General features: G+C 38.5%; 1 long non-coding RNA gene across 2 annotated transcripts; it reads right to left on the reverse strand.

Moving 5' to 3' along the window:
- Positions 1–3,664: 3,664 nt before the first annotated feature.
- LOC113076041 (uncharacterized) lies at positions 3,665–7,819 on the reverse strand. Of its 2 annotated transcripts, XR_003281093.1 has the most exons (5): positions 7,585–7,819; positions 5,967–6,125; positions 5,729–5,806; positions 4,147–4,198; positions 3,666–4,067 (listed from the first exon to the last, which is right to left on the reverse strand). It is a non-coding gene; the product is annotated as an uncharacterized LOC113076041 (long non-coding RNA). The 2 variants fall into 2 exon arrangements; XR_003281092.1 differs by having other exon boundaries at positions 3,665–4,198.
- Positions 7,820–19,764: the final 11,945 nt, after the last annotated feature.

Consider the following 19,764-nt stretch of genomic DNA (forward strand, 5'->3'; position numbering starts at 1 on the left):
AGCGTTGTTTAGTGATCACGTGACTGAGTCTTATCAGCGAGTAAACGCATCTGCTTTACTGAGCTCACACTGCACTGCCGTTTGAACTTTGAGCTGAATAAATGGTCCGAGCGGCACAGTTCAAATGAGTAGAGTGGTTTTGTTCCACTTTTGGCATGTAAATGCTATATCGAGCATCAATCAAACTCATGTTATCATTTTATCAAGGAAAATGATATTGTGATAATTTCTGTTATAGTTTTATTGCTCAGCCCTGCGACTGAAGGTTAACAACAACAACAAAAATATAGGTAAAATTTGCTACAATGCATCTTTATGGATCACATTAGAATAAAGATAAAAAGTTGCTTTGGAACAACATAGTTTTAATTTTTGGGTGAAACAATTTCTGTAAGATTACAATAAAAAAATGACTGTCCAAAATTAATCAGTATGTTCTTCACTTTGTTTGTCTGGGTAAATGTTCACATCTATGGCTCTCGTTTTGCTTTTGTCTGATCTGTAAACAGGCAGTTTGTCAGGTTGTATTGATGTTGTCTCTGGTGATTGAGTGATGGCTTAGCCTGGGTGTGAAGATTATTATTTAAATGATGACATGCACAGAAGCCATGGAATCAACTGAGTGATTAAGAGGCCATTTTCTATGTTAATGATATTAGCTAGCTCTGAGATAATGGCAGCTAAGTGCTGAGAGCCAGCAGCTGCTCTCAGAACCAGACATGAGCGGTGTCAAGCACTCCTCATATTGCTCTGCTGAACTACTGCTTTTATTCGTGTTACAAAAATCTAGTTGCAGTTATACTTGCAGTACATTTCTTGTTAGAAATGCAATAAAAATGTTGCAATTGTGTGTGGCGTTTAAGGTGCAAGTACTACCTTATGAGTTAGTCTCAGCCTCAAACTTCATGCCCAATGACCGCTGGCTGAATGTCTGATGCATATGGCACTCTTAACTGGAAACACTTCAGTAGATTTTAAGTCGTACTCTGACTGATTGAATTCCACAGGATGGTCTGCCAAGAAACAACACCAAGCTATCTGATTGAAGAAGAAAGCTGTCGTGTTTACACCATTTGTTCAGCATTGAGCATTCATCAAGATTGACTAAAAACTGGATTCTTAAAAGTATATGAGGTTGATGGCATAAACTCTTTATAAGACATTCGAAAATTGTGAAACATTCATGAATGAATGATTTACTGGTTGCACTGGTCTGTTATTGTGGGGACATTTCCACAGCCCTAAACATTATGCATTAACTCTTATTATAACTATTCATGAGATGATAGAACATATTATACGATTTTTATAATCCATTATGCATTCATTATAATGCCTTAAGCATACCCTTATAATGTATTATAAATACAGGCTTCAAAGAAATTGTTAGCGCAACTTGCTAGATTTTAGACCATAGCATTACATTTGTAAATCTAGAATAAGGACCGATTGTTGTTTGTTACTGTCAATACAGATAATCTATATTTTTAGCTTACATCATCCTTGACATGCCCAATCAAACCATTTCATGGATGTAGAGTGATTTTGCAGCTGTAATTGGATTGGCTGTTTCTACAGAGGCTTCTGTCGCTGATGGCACAGATGCGGTGGAGTGATGCTTTCTCTTTATGCATGCCCTTCGGTTATGCATTTTTAAGGCGTGTAATAGGCAGCGGGCTGCACAGCAAGGGAGGTACAAGATGATGTTTACAGAACACTTGCTCCGTTAAAAACATTTGGCCGTGCTACTTTGTATGATTATCTCAAATAAGCGTGTCCACTGCTAATGTCACTTTGCATTTGTATAAACCGAAGCATCCATCCCCAAAGTAGAAAACACAAGAAATAGAGCCTAGCTTCTTAGCATGTGTTCAAGATTTCTTCTGGAAGAAGAATGAGAACCTACAGCAGGGTCTAAATCACAGATATGAGGAACCACTGCCCAAAGAGAGAAATGGACTGCGGAAAATGGATGTGGCTCCCAGCTCCCCGCCCTAGCATCATAAATAACCTCACCATTGATCGGCTGTAGTCTGTGATTCTCCGCAGCCCTTCTCTCCACATTCATCTGCCTTGTGTCTGATGTGTTTGCCGGCTACTTAATCCTCCGATTACTCAGTTGGCCTTTGCCCAGTGTCTACAGCTATACCTCTCTGTGATTTGCTGGGTACCCATAATAGAGCATGTTATGTTGCTGATCTGTAATTAATCTAAAGTTGTTCTAAAGTGGACAGCCCTGAAGTCATTCAGGGTTTATGCAGCACTGTCTACTTCCTAATATTCCTCCCTTCTCCAATTCAGGGATCAAATTAAAGTTCTGAAAGATGCTCATGCTTCAAAAGAACAAAAGTGCTGAAAAAAAAAAAAAAGAGTTGAGATCCTCTGGCGAGACGGATTCATCCTAGTTTCACAGTCTCTGAGTGTAATTGTTGTATTTCTACATTGTGAGAATTGAACTGATTTAAACAGACTTCTCAGGCAGTAAAACTAGTAAAACGCTCTCTCTGGTGCTTAAACATGCATTTTTTATTTTTTATAAATGCTTGAGAGACTTTAAAATAAAATGGATTTATGATTCTGAAATTTCGGGTCAAGGTTTAACAGAAATGGGAAATCAGGTCAGATTGTAATAAGAAAAGATTTTGACTTCCTTTGTTTTTGTGTCCCTGTCTTCCACCAGATCAGACTGCCGGGCATTCATTCATTCTCTTGACTCAGTTGAAGGGAATCTGGACGGATGAGTCCAGATAGTGCTCTGCGGCACTAAAGAGCTCCCATTGTCTTCACACAGTGATGTACCAGAGCTCTGACAGTCGACATGTTGATACACAGTTCCCTTTATTTTGCCAGGTCGGGCCATTTATTTTGGGAATGCTTCTGAATGTAAAGGGCTTGCCATTTTCCTGTGAGAAGCGTTATCTTTGTTCCTCTGTGGAGGATTCCTCTGGTTCAGCTGGAAAAGGATCTTTTCAGAAAGCCTGCCATGGTGAGGGACATGCCCCTCAGTAGGAGTTTTGTGAATTGTTCTGGTTCCTGGCTATTTGCAGTGGACCGATTAAGAAAGCGTATTTGTTTTAAAATAGATTTTCACCTTTATCACAAATTTAAATGTATATTCGTATAAGAGTAATCCATGCAGAACATTTTTGAAAGTAGTAGTCTTGTGTTTTGAAGACAACTCAGCAGTTTTCTGCACTCTTGTTTGCTTTTTGTTTATGCAGCAGATGGGATTCCTGCACTCAAAAAAATGACTCTTTAAACTTACTTAAGTCAATTATGGACAGTGGTTCCACACAACCAAATTGTGTTTTGATAACATTAATGGAATTTTTTGAATCTATGCAAACTCCTTGTGTTGTGACAACACAACTGAATGAGGTAGAATCTATGTGAAATAGTAATGTTCAACCAACTCAATTTATTGACTTTGCTTCAACTTAAACTGGTTAAGTTAACTCAACATGTTTTGGTTTATTACAATCTAGCCAAATTTGTTTCACTCTATCAACATAAGGAGGTTTGTTTCAAATTACTCATTTCAATTATGGACAGTGGTTCCACACAATTAGTTCTAGTTACTTTAACACAATATTTTCTTTTTGAAGTTACTCCCTTCAACAAAGCATTTTTTGTATGTTTTGTCTTGTAATGAGACAAAAGACAAGATGTCACAAATGATCAAAGTGTATTTGTTAAACAAGCAATAAATAATTACACACAGTAAAATACAGTTTAAACCACATTACAAAATTACACAAAATAGCAAATACAATTCTAATTGGCATTCATGGGCAACCAATCAAACCTTATTCCAGGAACAGGAAGTGGCTCCAGAAATAACTTCTTCAGTATTCCAAATGTGTACCTGAGTTCAGGAGGGTTGCTCAAGTTCAGTCCATAAATCAGTCCCAGTAACATGGTTTTACAGACTGTAAACTGCTATAGGTCCTGAAGAACTTTATCCTTTAAAACTCCAACTTCTGCTGGACTGTCTTCAATGATGCAGCTTCAAATAGATTCCCATGAGTCTTCTGGATAACCTCCTGACTGCTGGCAACGTCTGTATCCTAGAAGTATTTAAAAGCATGGAGAACTCAAATTATTGTGTATTAACTTTAACAAATAATTTATTAACCTTGAACTCACCATATACTCCATACTGCTAGGGTCTTCATTTGGATACTTCAATTTCATTAGTCTGAAGATGAAAACAACAAAATTTTGCCTTTGTTTTTTTTTTCTAAAATTACATGAAAAAAAGTCAGTCATTCATCTTCTTATGGGAAATCCAGGCAAGCAGTCAAGATGGGATTCTAACAAACATTACAGTGGAAAATGTTACACATCTGGACCCTGTATGGTTAACAACAGAACTGGAATGTTCCCAGACCCAGAAACATAGTAAGGACATCAGTAAAACAGTCCATGTGACACCAGTGGTTCAACCATAATTTTACAAAGTAAACAAAAATACTTTTTTGTGCAAACAAAATTAAAACAGCGACTTTATTCAACAATTCTTCTCCAAATCGCATCTTCCACCATTATCAACAGCACGTAAAAAATTCATGCACATGGTGCTGCTGACCTACAACACGCCTGCACTGAGCCTTGATTACACGCAGAGGAAAGCAATGTTCATGCCTCTTGTTACTGTCCATAATGGCAGAATATGTGATTTGGAGAAGAATTGTTGATTAAAGTCGCTATTTTTGTTTTCTTTGCACAAAATGTATTCTTGTACCTTTGTAAAAGTGTGGCTGAAGCATTGATGCCACATGGACTGTTTTACTGACGTCCTTACTATGACTCTGGGAACATTTCAGTTGCATTGCAGCCTTTATGGAGGTTCAGAAATCTCTCGCATTTTCATAAAAATATTAGGGATGCACCAATTGACCGGCCATAAATTGGAAACCAGACAGTTTTTGCTTTAAATACGCAATTGGTAATCGGCCGGTCTTTGGAATTTTTTTCAGCCGATTTTTCCGGAAGTGCGCCCGCGTGCTCCGACTACATTACTTCTGTGTGAAAGCAAACACATCCCGGGATTGATTCCAGCATTGAACTCGGGTCGGGGACGTAGTAACATTGCTGGGTTCAATCCCGGGACAAGCGCTGTGTGAACAAAAGCCAGATCTAATGCCGTGTCGTAGTGATGACATTATCGTGTGACTCTTTTACTGGCTGTTTTGAAGGAAGATCAACGTTCACTGAAAAAAAAAAAAGTGCAAACTGTATGAAGCAGAGATCAGTTAGTTCCTCACTTTCCACGGTGACACCGAGATCGTTCGCCAGATTCAGTGAAAGTATTACATGCCTAATGTTTTCGACTCATACATTACACGTCACGCCCTGATGTCACGTGTCGTTACGGGATCTGTATTTGCCGGAATCGCAGTGTGAAAGGGGCTTTATTGAGCTTTCCCTCAATTTTGGACTGTAGACTGTGGACTGTCCTTCCTTCTTGTTTGTTGCTTAAAGATAAAAAAAAAAAAATCGTCCAGTTTGCTTGTAAAAGAAATCGGTATCGGCCATGAAAAATCATGATCGGGGCATCCTTAAAAAATATCATAATTTGTGCTCTGAAGATGAATGATGGTCTTACGGGTTTGAAACGACATGAGGGTGAATAATGACATGTTTATTTTTGGGTGATCTAGCCATTTAAACACACCTGAACCAGCTAATCAAGGTTCTTGGGAATTTTAAAACAAAAAAGTCTTACCTGAAGTTCCAGGCAGGTGTGTCAGAGCTGAAACCCACAGAACACTGGCTTTCCTAGAGCAGGTCTGGACACCCCTGCCTTGCATCAAAATAAATCTATCAGTTTATAGATATACCACATATTTTGCATTTATTGTATTAATAAACCTTATCTTATCTGTCTTTTTTTGTCAATTTCCAGTAACCAGTGAGAGAATAATGTTTTAAAACAAGGTTGTGTTGAGTGCAGTTGTTCTTACCTGTGTAGTGGGCACCAAGAGGGTTTCAGTATTTGTCCAAGGTCTCTTCTTCAGTATGAAAACATCTTCGTAAATTTTGCAGTCCGAATCAAGTTTGGCAAAGATTGTTGATTCTAATGGGCCTATGGTAATTCTGGATGTCTCAAATTCTGCACAAACCTGTACACATGAAGTGCAATGTGTTACAAAAAAAATTGAACAGCAAAAACCAATTCAATGATCAAAATATTAAGTGATTTATTTGTGTGAGTGATGAATAGTGTCATGTTTACCATTCCTAAAGGAGGACCTGATTACATATCTGGAGCATATGTATAATGTGAACAGCTCAGAGTAGTGTCCGGTTTAAAGTCATTGTATGACCACACCGCCATGTTCATAAACAAAGCTTCAAATACTCCCACTGTGCTGAGCCAGGGCTCTCAAAACTCGGTCAACATCTCATGGTTGGACATTTATTGATTATTTATCTTTTTAAATTAGTTAAAATATACATATTATAACAAATAAAGGTAATTACTTCCACTTTTTAAAGTCATTATGTATTACTAATACAATTAATTTATACAAATATATTTGGCACACAAAATGAGATAAGAGAGAAACTCCTATTCGCCATTTGATTAGTTATATGAGGAAGTAGCTGAATGACAAATCATTCTGTCTCTTAACATCTCTTATTGTAAGCCATATGTATAATATAAAGTAAAGGTAAGTGATAGGACGTTTTATTTTTGGATAAACATTTTATTAATAAATACAATCTCTCTTAAAATACCTTATTGGGTTATGATAATCAAAACAGTTTGGTTTGATCTAGCGCAGAACTAAGACTTTAATGAAATATTTCCCCCACTTATAAAATGATTTTATTATTAGCTAGCTCCATACCGGAGAGCTGCTTTATAAAAGGAAATCAAGTTATAATTCTAGCGACACTTACTCTGTATTTTCATGTTTAATATTGAAAAGCTATCGATTGCATAAAGGACTGTTATATAAATAAACGTGACTGGACTTTTCTTTACTGGAGTGCCTGGAGAACCTCAGAGTTCGTGCAAACATCCATATCTCTGTGTTCTTAAGAGCTGCTTTTACATCGCGGTCAGTTTTTTGTTGTGTTTATGCAGTTATTGAGAGGAAGGCGTGCAGTATATATTTACATATTCATCCAAGGTTCGGATCGGGTCGGTTTGCCTCAAACTGAAGTGCTATCTTCTTCTTTTTAATTGAATCAGGAGAGTGTATTACAATCTTGCGCTACAGCGCCACACTGGTCAAACTGCATTATTGGAGGCTTTCAAATCAGGCAGATACGAGATCAAACCACTAACGTTACTCAAAAACATTTGCTGAAAATTTTATTTTTATCGTCGACGTTGTCGATAATGTCGAGTAATTGTTTCAGCCCTAGTGTATATATATATATATACTAAAGTAAATACATTACAGAGAGTCGTGCGCTTTCACATCTCCCAACGCTTCAAAATCATCTATTAACGGTGCAATAAACCGATTACACAATACTAGACTGCAAAACAAAAGCACCTCAAAACAGAAACTCTAAGAGAAATTAAAGACTTTGACTTAACACAATAAAAACTTTAGATTTTCTTACCTGACTGATACCTCTTGCTCCCCTCCACACCGTCATCAAATGCGTTGGAAATCGTCACTTCCGGTTTTTTTTTGAATCACGAAATTAAACCCTTTACGTTACTTTAACGATTGATAATTAAGTAAAATTTAAAATTAAACATTTTAAGTTGATTAAACACAATACAATTGTGTTTTGTCGGAAAACTAAATATATTTGTGTTGTTTTAACAAAACATATATGTGTAAAACGAACAGTGCCGGAAAACCATTTTTTTGAGTGTGTGAGGTACACTGTATTTGATTTGATCTCGATTTAGAGTGGTTTCTGTGATAAATTGGGCCTTTTGGATAATCCTATCAGATTATTATCATTTGCATATCAGCATACATTATTAATTTAGGGTCTGTCTCTCCAATTAGTCAAAGTCAGGTTTTTCTCTGGAGAGGTTTTAACATCTGTGTGACCCTGGAAATCCTGCAGGAGATTTAAGCTTATCAGCCACAGCCTAATCAGCTCTTCAGAGGTGTGTTTGCCGGTGTGTTTACTCTCTTTGCTTTTCATTCCCTCGCTCTTTCTTGCTCTGTCTTGACCTGTCTTGGGCACCATGCTCCAGTGGGAGTTTCCTTTCTGTGAGCGAGACAAAGGATCAGAGTGCTTGACAAAATGCCACTGCTATGCCTGTCAATGAGGCCAGCGCCCCCTCATATCCCCACTCAGCTCGGGATTGACCCTTTGCCAGTTTCCTTTTAAAAACATTTTTGCTACCCTTGCACCTTGATTCCACTCCCTTAACATCTTAGCCGGTGCTCAATGTCATCTATTGAAAACCATCCGGCTATTTATGTGGTTTGATGTTTTGACTGTTTGCTCCTATCTTTTATGTTTTTTTTCTCCACGGCTCTCTGAAGACTTGTGCCGATTCATACCATAGATACAGAAGATTCTCTAACGGCTGTCTGACTATGTCTTGCCACAGTCTAGACTCCAGTGCTTCACCCGCTGACTCGCTGTCTGCTTCTGTGCCTGTCTTCTTCCTGACTGACTGTCTTTTTGAGTCACTGCTTTAAGGCTTAAAGCACTTGACTGCTTGACACATTGTTTGGCTATTTGACTTTTTCACTCATGTTTTTGAAGCGAATCATTGGCTGGATTGATCTGTGCTCCTCATGCCCCTATGGGGAGTGATATTCCCTTGCCCTGGTCTCACTTTCTTTTTCTGCTTCTCAGACACAACAATCTACCCCTAGGACTTCATTGTTGCATTTAAACTTGTCTTGCTTTTATCTGATTTATTTTCTGCGCATCCTTCTCTTCTCTTCATGAAAGGCTTAATTTTTGTTGATTTAGTTTAATAGTGGATGCTCTTGCAGAAAGGAAGACACATCCTGTGCAATTGGTGCACCCGAGGCGGTGAGGGCAATTCCTTATTCCCTGAGTGTGTACCCATTCCTGAGAGATGAGTGTTAGAGAATGACAGCTCTTTGTAACCTGGTTTCTTCCTCTAGCTGTTTATCCAGGAGCTGTCTTTCCTGTTTTTTATTGAGGAAAAAAAGCAGAATTTGAATTCTTGTGCTGGATGAAACGGTTAGTACTCTGATCTTTCCATGTACTAGTCCTCACTATAATCTTAATGCAAAGAGAGCAACAGCCACATAACATAGCCTGGGGTTGAGCCAAAGCACAGCCAAAAGTGATACCTTGGCACAAAGAAACAGTAGCCTTTTCTTTTGAGCTGGATGCAGTCAAACAGGGTGGAAAATTCATACTTTGAAAGCCAGAGTGTGTTTTTAATGGTTAGTGGGTTCAGAACAGACTGAACTTATGGTCTCAGAGAAAGAAAAAATAGTGGAGAGAAATAAATTACTGAAGCATCCCTTTTAAGAGACCACTGTCTGCTCCAAAAGCAAATTACTGCACACCTAAATGTGTAATATTGTGTCTTATAGGGGACGTTTTCCATATCACCTGGGAGTACAAAATGAGAATAATAAACTTCCCAATTTTTGGGGGGTATGCTATTTTAGTTGTGCTTGCTAGGCACTTTTACCCAGTGGTAATTTTTTTTTGTAAGACGTGGGTTTCCAGTGTTTTGGCATTTGTATATATTATATATTAATGCATTTTGGTTAATTTACTTAAACTAAAGTGACATCTGGTTTTAAGCAACAAATATGTAATTTTAGTGAACTAAAGTGCAAATGTATATTTTATATAATGCTAAATTAGATTTTATGTAGTTATTGTGGTATTTTTGTCTTGTGATTCTTTGTCCCCTTATCTTGACGTCACATTCTCAGTCATCCTTAGCTATCTTTATCTGTTCTGATAAAATGAACTGGTTTTCTCTTGTGCATCACGTACAATGCATAGTTACCCTCTTGTGTTTCCAGCATAATGCTGACCCTGACACGCTTGGGGTTGTCTTACAGCCCTCATTAAGGGCTAGTTTTACAAGTGGCATCATGGCTGTGAGAATTTAATCCGGCTGGTGTTCTAAGGGTGGTTATCTCCATTGTACTGGCTTTAATGTGACAAATAGGCCTCCTCTGTCCTGCTTTGCATGAGAAACAGAGCTGTTAGTGGTGTGTTCACAATAGGGGTTGTGATTCCTGCTGAATAATGGTGGCATGCTTGTAATATCTCTAGTTTACTGCCCCCTTCGCTCCTGAATCATTACTAGTATGGAATGCACTATTCGCCTTAAGTGTACTGTTGCAAACACAGTTACCAGTATTTGTGGAGTTTGTTTCCACCTCTGTCTCCATAGAAATGCGAACCCATGCACATAATTGAATTATATTGAATTATAATATATGAATTTAACATGAGACATGATTCATTGACATTTGGTGGGTGGAAATAAACAATGACAACGTTGTTATTGTTTTGTCCCTGTTTGTGTGGTTGTATTGGTTTCACTCAGCTCAAGTCAATTATATTAGACAAATTCTCATTACAAGAAACGTTTATGCATGAGTTCTCTGAAACAAATAAGGAGCAGGGAGCCAGCGTTGTGTCATACTGGCATCAGTGTTACAAACAGTAATGACTGCAGTGAAAGAAGGATCAGGAAAGAAGGTGTGCTTTAGAGACCCTAATGACAGAAGGAGTGGTAGGTTTGTATGTTGGTAAGTGAACCGTGCCTGGGGTATCATGCCAGAGGCGATCCGTCAGACACTCGCCTGGGCTTGGGGATCCAAATCATAGTGTGTGATAACTGCTTAATCACTGATACAGAAAGAAGGAAATGAGCTGACTGTCAATAGACTCCAGGAAATTAAATATGCTCCACACGCTGCAGAAATGAGATGGTGTCAGAGTTCTCCATGCCTGTGAAGTGACAGTGATTTAACACTGTAGAATATGGAAATATTTCCATTGGTTTGCAGTTATTTTCCAAAAAAACGCTTTTTCCATTTGTGTTTTTTCTAAACATTCAGGTTAAAATCAAAATGATCTGACATTCTTTATTTGTCTCCTTCTTTTCCAGTTTCTGTGTCTGAAGAACATCCGAACATTCCTGAAAGTGTGCCATGATAAGTTTGGCCTGAGGAACAGCGAGCTGTTTGACCCCTTCGATCTCTTTGACGTGAGGGACTTTGGGAAGGTGAGAAACAGCGGTTTTGCTGAGCACGGGGTTTATCTTAACACTATTAATCATTTTGCACCATCATGTTTAAGTCTCTGCAGCTGAATGACATTAATGTTCTGTGCACTTTTATGGGAGATTAACCCATAATTGAGGCTATTGTGCATAAGCTTTGCTCAAACACAATCCTTTAATGCTGGGTATAATATAAAAGTGTAGTGCCCTCTGTGGATTTTTTTCTTATCTTCTTCACTGCACGTTTGAATATTCACATGCACATTTGATCACACACCTCGGGGTCACAAGCATACCTGTGTGTGCCAGTGCACATCTGTGTCAGTAAACATATGGTTTTTGTGTGTGTTTATGTATGTTTCCAAAGGATTCCAACAGTACTCGTTTTAGGTGACTGATGATCCGCTCTTAATGTGATTTAGGGGCGAGTTGTGTGGATAAGATCTCGTAACTATTCACAGTACCATTTAGCCCAGGGTTTTCAAACTTTGGTGTCTGGGATCCCGAATATGCTCCCCTTACAGATGAGAATTTTTTTTTCAATTTCTGCTCAATGTCAGATTGTCCCAGCTTTTTCCACACCATTAAAAGGCACATTTCTATCTGTTGAATGCTCTGTCAGTTTTCTCTAGTGTGTAAGCACCATTATGCTGACTTTGCTCTGACAGTTGTCCAAGTATTGGAGAAAACCTGATGTCTTTAAGTACAACTGAACCCTGATCCTTATATAACTAAAGCCCCTTTCACACTGCGATTTGGCAAATACACGGGTAATGTGTCCCATCAATTGTTCCCAGGTCACTAGATTTTGCACTTTCACACTGCCAGTGATTACCCGGAATATGTGCATGCTTTCACACACAACCCGTAAAGGTAATGACATGTGACATCAGGGCCTCAAAACACCTCATAAAAGAGTCACGCGATAACGTGCGTCATCACTATGACACTGCATTAGATCTGGCTTTTGTTCACATAGCGCTTGTCCCGGGACTGAGCCCATCAATGTTACTAGGTCCCCGACATGGGATCAGTCCAGGAATCATTCCCGGGACGTGTTTGCTATCACACAGAAGCCGAACCGGCAATGCTCCGGCAATTTGCCAGGTCCGACGTGCAGTGTGAAAGGGGCTTATGACAGTTTAGTCAATGCACTGACCTCCATGATAGAAGCTCATTGTTAATTCTGTTTCTTAGTGCTAATTCAGCTTTGATGTCTAACGTTTATATTGGATAAGGGTTCTTCATCATTATCCGTATAGTTTTAATAGTTATTAGTGGGGGAAAAGTGCTGTAAAGATTAGTAGAATTAAAGAGAAAACAACTTCCTTGGTATTGATTGTTCTGGTTGCTTGAATTGATTGGACTTCATGAAGTATTTACAGGTGCAAAGCACTTGTTCGACCATTGAAACGTTTCCAATCCAATAGTTACGGTTAACTACAGCTCAGCAAGCATGTCTGGACATTTCCAATGCCTCTGTCAGGAAAGAAAGGAGCGGCAAGATGATGAGAACATTTTAAAGTCACAAAGGGAGGGGCGTAGACCGTGAGATTAAGCCTTTGCCAGACGGTGAGATTTAAAGGATAATGTGGAGGACGGTGAGTGAGAGTCAATGAGCACACGGAAAACAATATTAAAACCCTCAAGCAGTCAGAATCAGTCACACACACCCTCCACATGTCAATGTGTAAATTGCGTTTGCGCCGACTCGAAGGTGACGGGCTTGTCCCTTCATCGATTCTCCATTAAGGGCAAGCAGCGCATTATAATATATTGAAGTGGGCAGCTCGATATCAGTACGCCATACATGCAAATCGTCCACCTCCTTTTAAATGAAGAGAGACGGATGCTTCTGAAGCTTTAGAGCTGAAGGATACAGAAAGCATTTTTAATCTTTCAATAGCACATACATCGTTGAACTTTAACCTCGGGCAGTAATATATCTCTCTCTCGCCTGTCAAGCTCAGGGTGCCTTTAATTGGAATGGACAGTCTTAGTCCTTTGTGTCCTTGCAGTTGGTCTGATGGTTGATGTGTCTTTGGCCATTTTAGGGATGGTGTCTGTTTTAAGTGTTGTCACTCTCATGTTTGAGCCCACCTAACCCTAACAGTGACATGAATGGCTTGTTTCCTGCTTTGTTTGAGAAGAGAGCACAAATCTGTCCGTTTAGTGTGAATATTTAGTCTCTGCATGCTCTCCATTTATCAGCACTTCATTACTCTTTGCTTGGTGGAGCATCTACGAGGCACCTGTCCCTCCTGATGCTCAGGTAATTGGCTCTCATTCCTTTCTCCATCTCGCTGCTTTTAGGTCTTTTAAACAGATGGCTCACCCCCACATCTTTCACTAAATTCGCCAGAGTCAGTGTCAGTGCTCTGATGTTTCATGCCCTCCTCTATCCCATCAGCCTGTGGGACACATCCTCACGACAATCACAGATGGACCCAGATTCTCCTTACTGTTCCATTTTCATCATTACTCATAAACACACAGCTCTCTGGGGTTCGATCTTGGTTTAACGTGGCATTCAATCTGAACTGCTCCTGTTTTTTCCCGCTCTAATTGGATCTGGATATGCAGTTGTTATCATTTAAATGAACATCACAATCACTTTGGTTCACGTCTTTGTGACAGTTAGCAAGATGACACTCCACCTGTTCACAGACTGTATATAGGTTTGTGATTTGCAATGTGTGAATCAGAATGGTAGAAGATGATTTTGATTAACACGGGGTATATCGCACTCAATTGACATTTGCAGGCCAGTATTTGACATGGCTGTTCTATAAAATCTTATTGACCTGGTCTCTTTTGTTTATTGTTGTCATAATTATTCTTCGTCTTTATTCAGAGTAAGAGCAACATCTCAGTGGACTCATTTGGGCATGCTCTAAATTAACAGTCAGTTCATCTGGGGGCATGATCAGTAAAATAGCTTCTTGACTGACACCACTGAGGCCTTTTGGAGACCACTGGGAGTCAAATGATATTTTCATAAGATTAAATAAGAACAAAAAGTGAGAATTGTTTGCACACATGCACAGATTCAGTTGTTTTTTATAGCAAAGTAATTTGTTTGGCCTGAAATTGAAAAATCTGATTTCCTGTTAATATTTACATAACTTGTCAGATCAGAAATAATTACATATACAAAATCTTGTATTGATTTAAAAATGTAATATATATAATTGTATATATTTTATTATTTATATATAATATTTTTGTTATGTTAATATAACAAGACCCATAGTAGCATATAAGGCTAAAAATAGAAAGTTACACTTTCCCTTTTTTATGCACAAAAGTTATTTGGAGTTATTTGTCAACTGCCCCTCCCTTGCAGGCTTCCTCTTTAGTTTCTCAGTATTGTGCTAAAACTTCTGCAGCAGGAGTGCTATTCTTTTGAATTCACAATTACAGTTCAGTCACATATTGTGTTTGCACTCACCACGTGCATACATTTCTCTGCTCAAGTATACTTAAGCCTCACACCTCTCCTCTTTAAACGTTGTCTCAAAATAGCTGGTTGCCAGGCGCTCTGTACTGCAGCAGAGGACTGCTCAAATACCTGTAAAACACTGCTTTGAGAAAGTTGCTAAGGAACAATGGTGACATTAAAGAATAGATTCTCTGTAAAGGTTATTGCGGCGGTTTTAACAGCATGGAGCTAAGCTGAGCCAGTACTGATGCATTCAAGAGTTGGCTGAGGTTTTATATCAGACTGGTCTGCTTTTATTTTTGTCAGTGGTGAGGTCAGATTGATCAAACAAAACATCTACTGTATCTCCTGATGGTAAAAGGTTAGAGAATTGTAAGGAGGTGCTTTTTGGTTCCTAGCTTAAAAAATGATTCCTTTGCATCCATACAGAAAGGATCATTTAGAAGGTTTAAACAGTGAGAAGATTTTGTCTCTTCAGACAAACTGCTTCAGCTTAGTTTGGGATTAACCCTAGGCCATAAAGTACTTTCAGTAGCAAATTGCTTTTTTGAAATCAATCTTGTTTTGTAAGTTTCTCCTCCATCTCTGAAGGCATCCTGTTGTGAATTAAACGATACTGAGACAATAAAATTTATAGGCTATATTTGTTGTGGAAAGCCTTTTTGCCCTGCTTGGCTCATTAAAGCTAATGTTCTTGAATGCAAGGAGCTGTCCTCCTCCTCAAAGCAAGTGACATGTGCCTCTGTATCCCCGTCACATGCCATTCCCCAGTGACTCCTGTCCATCAGAAACAAGGCTGCATGTTTTAACATAAAGCTGCCAACACAATCAATTATTCATTCAAAACGCCTCACTCTTGATGATAATTCTCCTGCTATGAATAATTGAAGGGAAGTACCTGCTTCACTTTGGACCTTCCCCTTGCCAATCTCTCACTTAAAATGCCTCATTAGCTCTTACCTCATTATTGAGGTACCTGCCAAAACAGGTGGCTGTCAGGCGTCATCTGTGAACTGAGACGGCCATAATAATCAACTGTGGCATTCATTCTCTTGTTCGGTCTCATAACAATTTACATTCCTGTCATGTGTTTAGCTTAAGTTTAACAACTTAGTTTAATTATTTATTTATTTTTAAGATTTAAGTAAGGAAAGTATAGAAGTCTTTCTTTTTATGAATGGCTTTGTATTTATAATTGAATTATATTATTTATAATAATTTTTGCAGTTAATTTAAATAATATTTCAAATTTATTTATATATTTTTATTAATATTTTTTATATTATTGTTAATTTGCTAATCTGTCTGTCAGATTTGCAGTGTCTTTGAGCTTGTGTTCTCTTGTTCACATGCTCTTTTTCTTTTTCTCTACAGTACGATAAAAACCTAAACCCCCGACCCCCACAACTACATCTGTGTTGTACAGCTAGCTATTAGGTCAACAATAAGTACAACATCAAATTTTAGTCAGCACCTGAGCTGCACACATGTAATAAGTTCTGCTGTGTTTCCAGCACAAAAGCAAAACGGGAGCAATATTTCATAAATCTGCCGAGACTGTTTTTCCAGAATCAGCTCTTTGTTTTTCTGGCGATTCTGTTCTCTGACAGGAGGTGATGACAGGCAGCAGCATTTAATTCTGCAGGAAGGAAAGTGATGAACTGCTGAACACATTACACGCAGAACACATTACACGCAGAGACCGAAAGCGCCCTGCACAATAAAATCTACATTGTGGAAATAATTGCTGCTCTTTTGTCTTCCCTTTGAGAGCGTAACACTGTGGCAGAACTACACGATTGCATCTGCCGGGTTTCTGTTTGAACATTCTCTGCACATTGTCTTGCCGCAGAGTCCAAAACACACTCACAGTTGTAGTGTAAAGAGTGACAGAAAAAAAAGAAAGTGAGGGAGTTTTTAATGTGCTTGCTTGTCTGTGGCATGCAGTTTGTTCTGTCTCCGGCGTGCCATGGCAGTAAAGAGGAGTGATCCAGGAAGAGCAGCTCTCTTCCAGGAAGTACTTCCACATTCAGCTCCAGCCGTGAGCAGCATGCAGAACACTCTCATTATTTTTCTTTCTCTTTCTGCCCTGCTCGGTTTCTCTTGCCCTTTAGTTTGCTGCAAACCTAAAGGAATTCCTCTGATAGACAGTACATTTTTTTTGAGTTCATGAGCATGAATAAGTAAACCTTGAAAGTGCATATGGCGCTTTTGTCCTTCTCCATAAGCCTGAGCTGAGATACTGTAGCCTATAGGTGTATGTGCATGCTAAGTTTTGCTTTTGGTGACCTCTCTGCCCTAAAGCTCAACAAAGGTGTAAACAGGAACACTGCAATCCATGTTAATCCTTTAAAAAGGACTCTGGAAGTGTATAGCCTGGCAATGACCCCATCTCATAGGGATTTCAGAGAACAGGATGCTCCGTATTAAATTCTCAGAGGTCAGGGGCAACATTCAAGGTGAAATCTACTTTAGCCTTATCCAAACTTGCTGCTAAATCATCAAAAAGTGCACCATGATTCAAGCTGTGATTGGCGGAGCAACCTCAAGGTCATGAAACGTGTCTGATCATACGGTGCATCATCTAATTCTGTTAATCCAACCAAAGCCAAGCCCAGATTTGAAGAGAAAATAACAAATACAGTGCACTGAATCTGACTATTAAGTAGTTGACTTTCAATACTTTCTTTGGAGAAACTCTGTAAAGCAACCCAAGGAGTTGTGCTTGAAAAATAATCAACTTGTGTAAATGTCAGTGGGTGTACATTAATTCCTCTGGTCCCCATTAAAAGCCACTATCTGCTCCTCACTCTCTCTTTCTCTCTTGCAGTCGGACAAATCAGAAACTCTGCTGTATAAAACCTGCTATGCCACTCTGGGTTTCAGGCTACTAAAAGCCATAAAAGTTGACCACAAGTGGATCTAATCTGCTTACATATTTCCTATCAAGGACTTGTGTTATGTAAATTGGAACCAATGCATTACGTGTATATCTATTACACCTTTGCATGTTTATTACAGGACGAAGACCGAAGCCTGGGCTTCTTTTTGCAGGAGTCATAGTGCCTCTTAATGTAGAGAATTCATTAATCTGACATTATGCTGAAGTGTGTCAGCAAGGGGTTCTAACCATGAACTTTTCTTAGTTTATTACAGCGTAAGAGATCAACAGTGAACACACACTCCCATAAAGGATTTCATAAAGTTCCACACTCTCAAACCACATGTAGTGCATTAGTGTTCTTCCGTTTTTTCAATGGCTTTAGTTTCTGGAAGTCTTTTCTTCATTCAGGGATTTTAAAAAAAAGTCTTTAAGAGTTAAAAGGAATAAACCAAATCAACCAACTATAAGGTAAATCACACCTTTTTGCTTCAAAGCTAAGATTTGAAAGTTAATTTAAAATCGGAAAAAAGTCAAATGGTTTCAGTGATCCCATGAAGATTTGCAAATATACGACTATATATTATATTTTATACTTGATCAGTTTTATAATGTAGCATAAATTCTCATTCGATTATAGCATTCTCAGTTCTTAATGGGATAGGTCATTGTTGTGCTGTATTCCGGGGAATTTCTTTGATTTTTCTCAAGCTTTTCTCTACATGGCAAGTTAATTTGATATGGATGATAAGTGTGAGTCCACTCCTTTTCTGTCTCTTTCTCTGCCTCTTTCTCTTTGACTTATTGAATCTTGAAGATGCCCTGCCAGGTGGTGTGAGATCTCATGCTGTGGGTGCTAAACTGTGTCCCACCCTCCTCTATCGCTGTTCATTTCTCACCCGTAGGTTTGCTGCTGCTAGGTAGCAATAATAACCACCAACTGTTATGCTGTGTTAGCAAAAGATGGCACAAAGCACCGTATAAGCACCTGTGTCCCACAGTGCTCCTCTCTAACTCTTTCAACTGCAGCCTTGAACCCTGTTGGTTGACAGCAACGATTCACAAGCTCACAGAAAAGTGGTGATGTTTGTTTTTAATGAAATTAACTTAATCAGTTGAGCTTTGGATTATTAATATAGATTCACAGATATAATATTCAGGCTGATACCAATAAGATGATAATGTTCAAGTTATTTGTTTATAATAATTCCAATAAATGCCCAATATTCTACACTATATTTTCTAAATTAATAAATTCGGTTTAAATTATACCGATGAATTTAGGAGTTATAAAATAACAAATGATTACATCATATAATGATCAGTATTAAAAATGGGTATTTATTTAGAGATTTGATTATATTTCACAGTGTTATAATTTTTTTGTGTTTTTACATTTTAGATATATCCAGTATGGACATATTGATAAAAGAAATATATAATCATAAAATCTAATACTGGCATATAACCAATGTGATATGAAAACATTGTGTATCCCTAATTACAATAATTATCTATTAAGGTTTTAATAGATTATCACAGGCGGATAATAAATATTGGCACAAACTAAAAAAGGTATCTCCTGTGCTATTATCAGAATCCATGGGCAGTGTGTTGACAGGAAGTTGATCACTTTATGACTGGAAAGGCAAAATTATAGTTTGTTCTGTTAATTTCTTTCTGCTTTCAGTCTATCAGAGATCCAGGATAATTGGTTGTTAGCAGGCTAAATCTTGATCACTGCTGTTATGTTGTCGCACTGATTTCTTTTAGTTTTGTTCCTTGGTTGTAGATTGCAGGAAATGGAGAGAGCTGTGATACCAGAGGAGAAAATAATAATACTCGAAGAAAGATTAGAAGGACTTTCACAGCTTCAGTTTTGGACATGTTATGACTCCCTACTCTTTCATCAAAGAGAGTGGTCTTGGCCAAGGATGTATGTGTGCGTTGATGCCAGTGTATTGAGTAGTGAGGGCCTGATGGTTTGTCTCTGAACTCTCAATTACCTCAGCATGAGAATGAATGGACTGCCTCTTTTTTTACAGTGTGTGAGCAACATCAAAGACCATTGGAGAGTGGCGGGTGGCCATTGTGCCGCGTGAGAGGTTTGTTGTCTGTCAGAATGCTGGTGTAGCCACAGGCACTGCAGAGTTTCTTTTCGATGCTGGATGATTCTTTTCTATTTTTGTGGATGTTAACCCTTCACAGGGCCCCTGAGACCAGTCGCCGCTTTGTGATACCATGCCTAGTCAAGCATACAGACGCCAACAC

Source organism: Carassius auratus, unplaced genomic scaffold, assembly GCF_003368295.1.
Source record: "Carassius auratus strain Wakin unplaced genomic scaffold, ASM336829v1 scaf_tig00018414, whole genome shotgun sequence".
In the NCBI taxonomy this organism is placed as follows: Eukaryota; Metazoa; Chordata; class Actinopteri; order Cypriniformes; family Cyprinidae; genus Carassius; species Carassius auratus.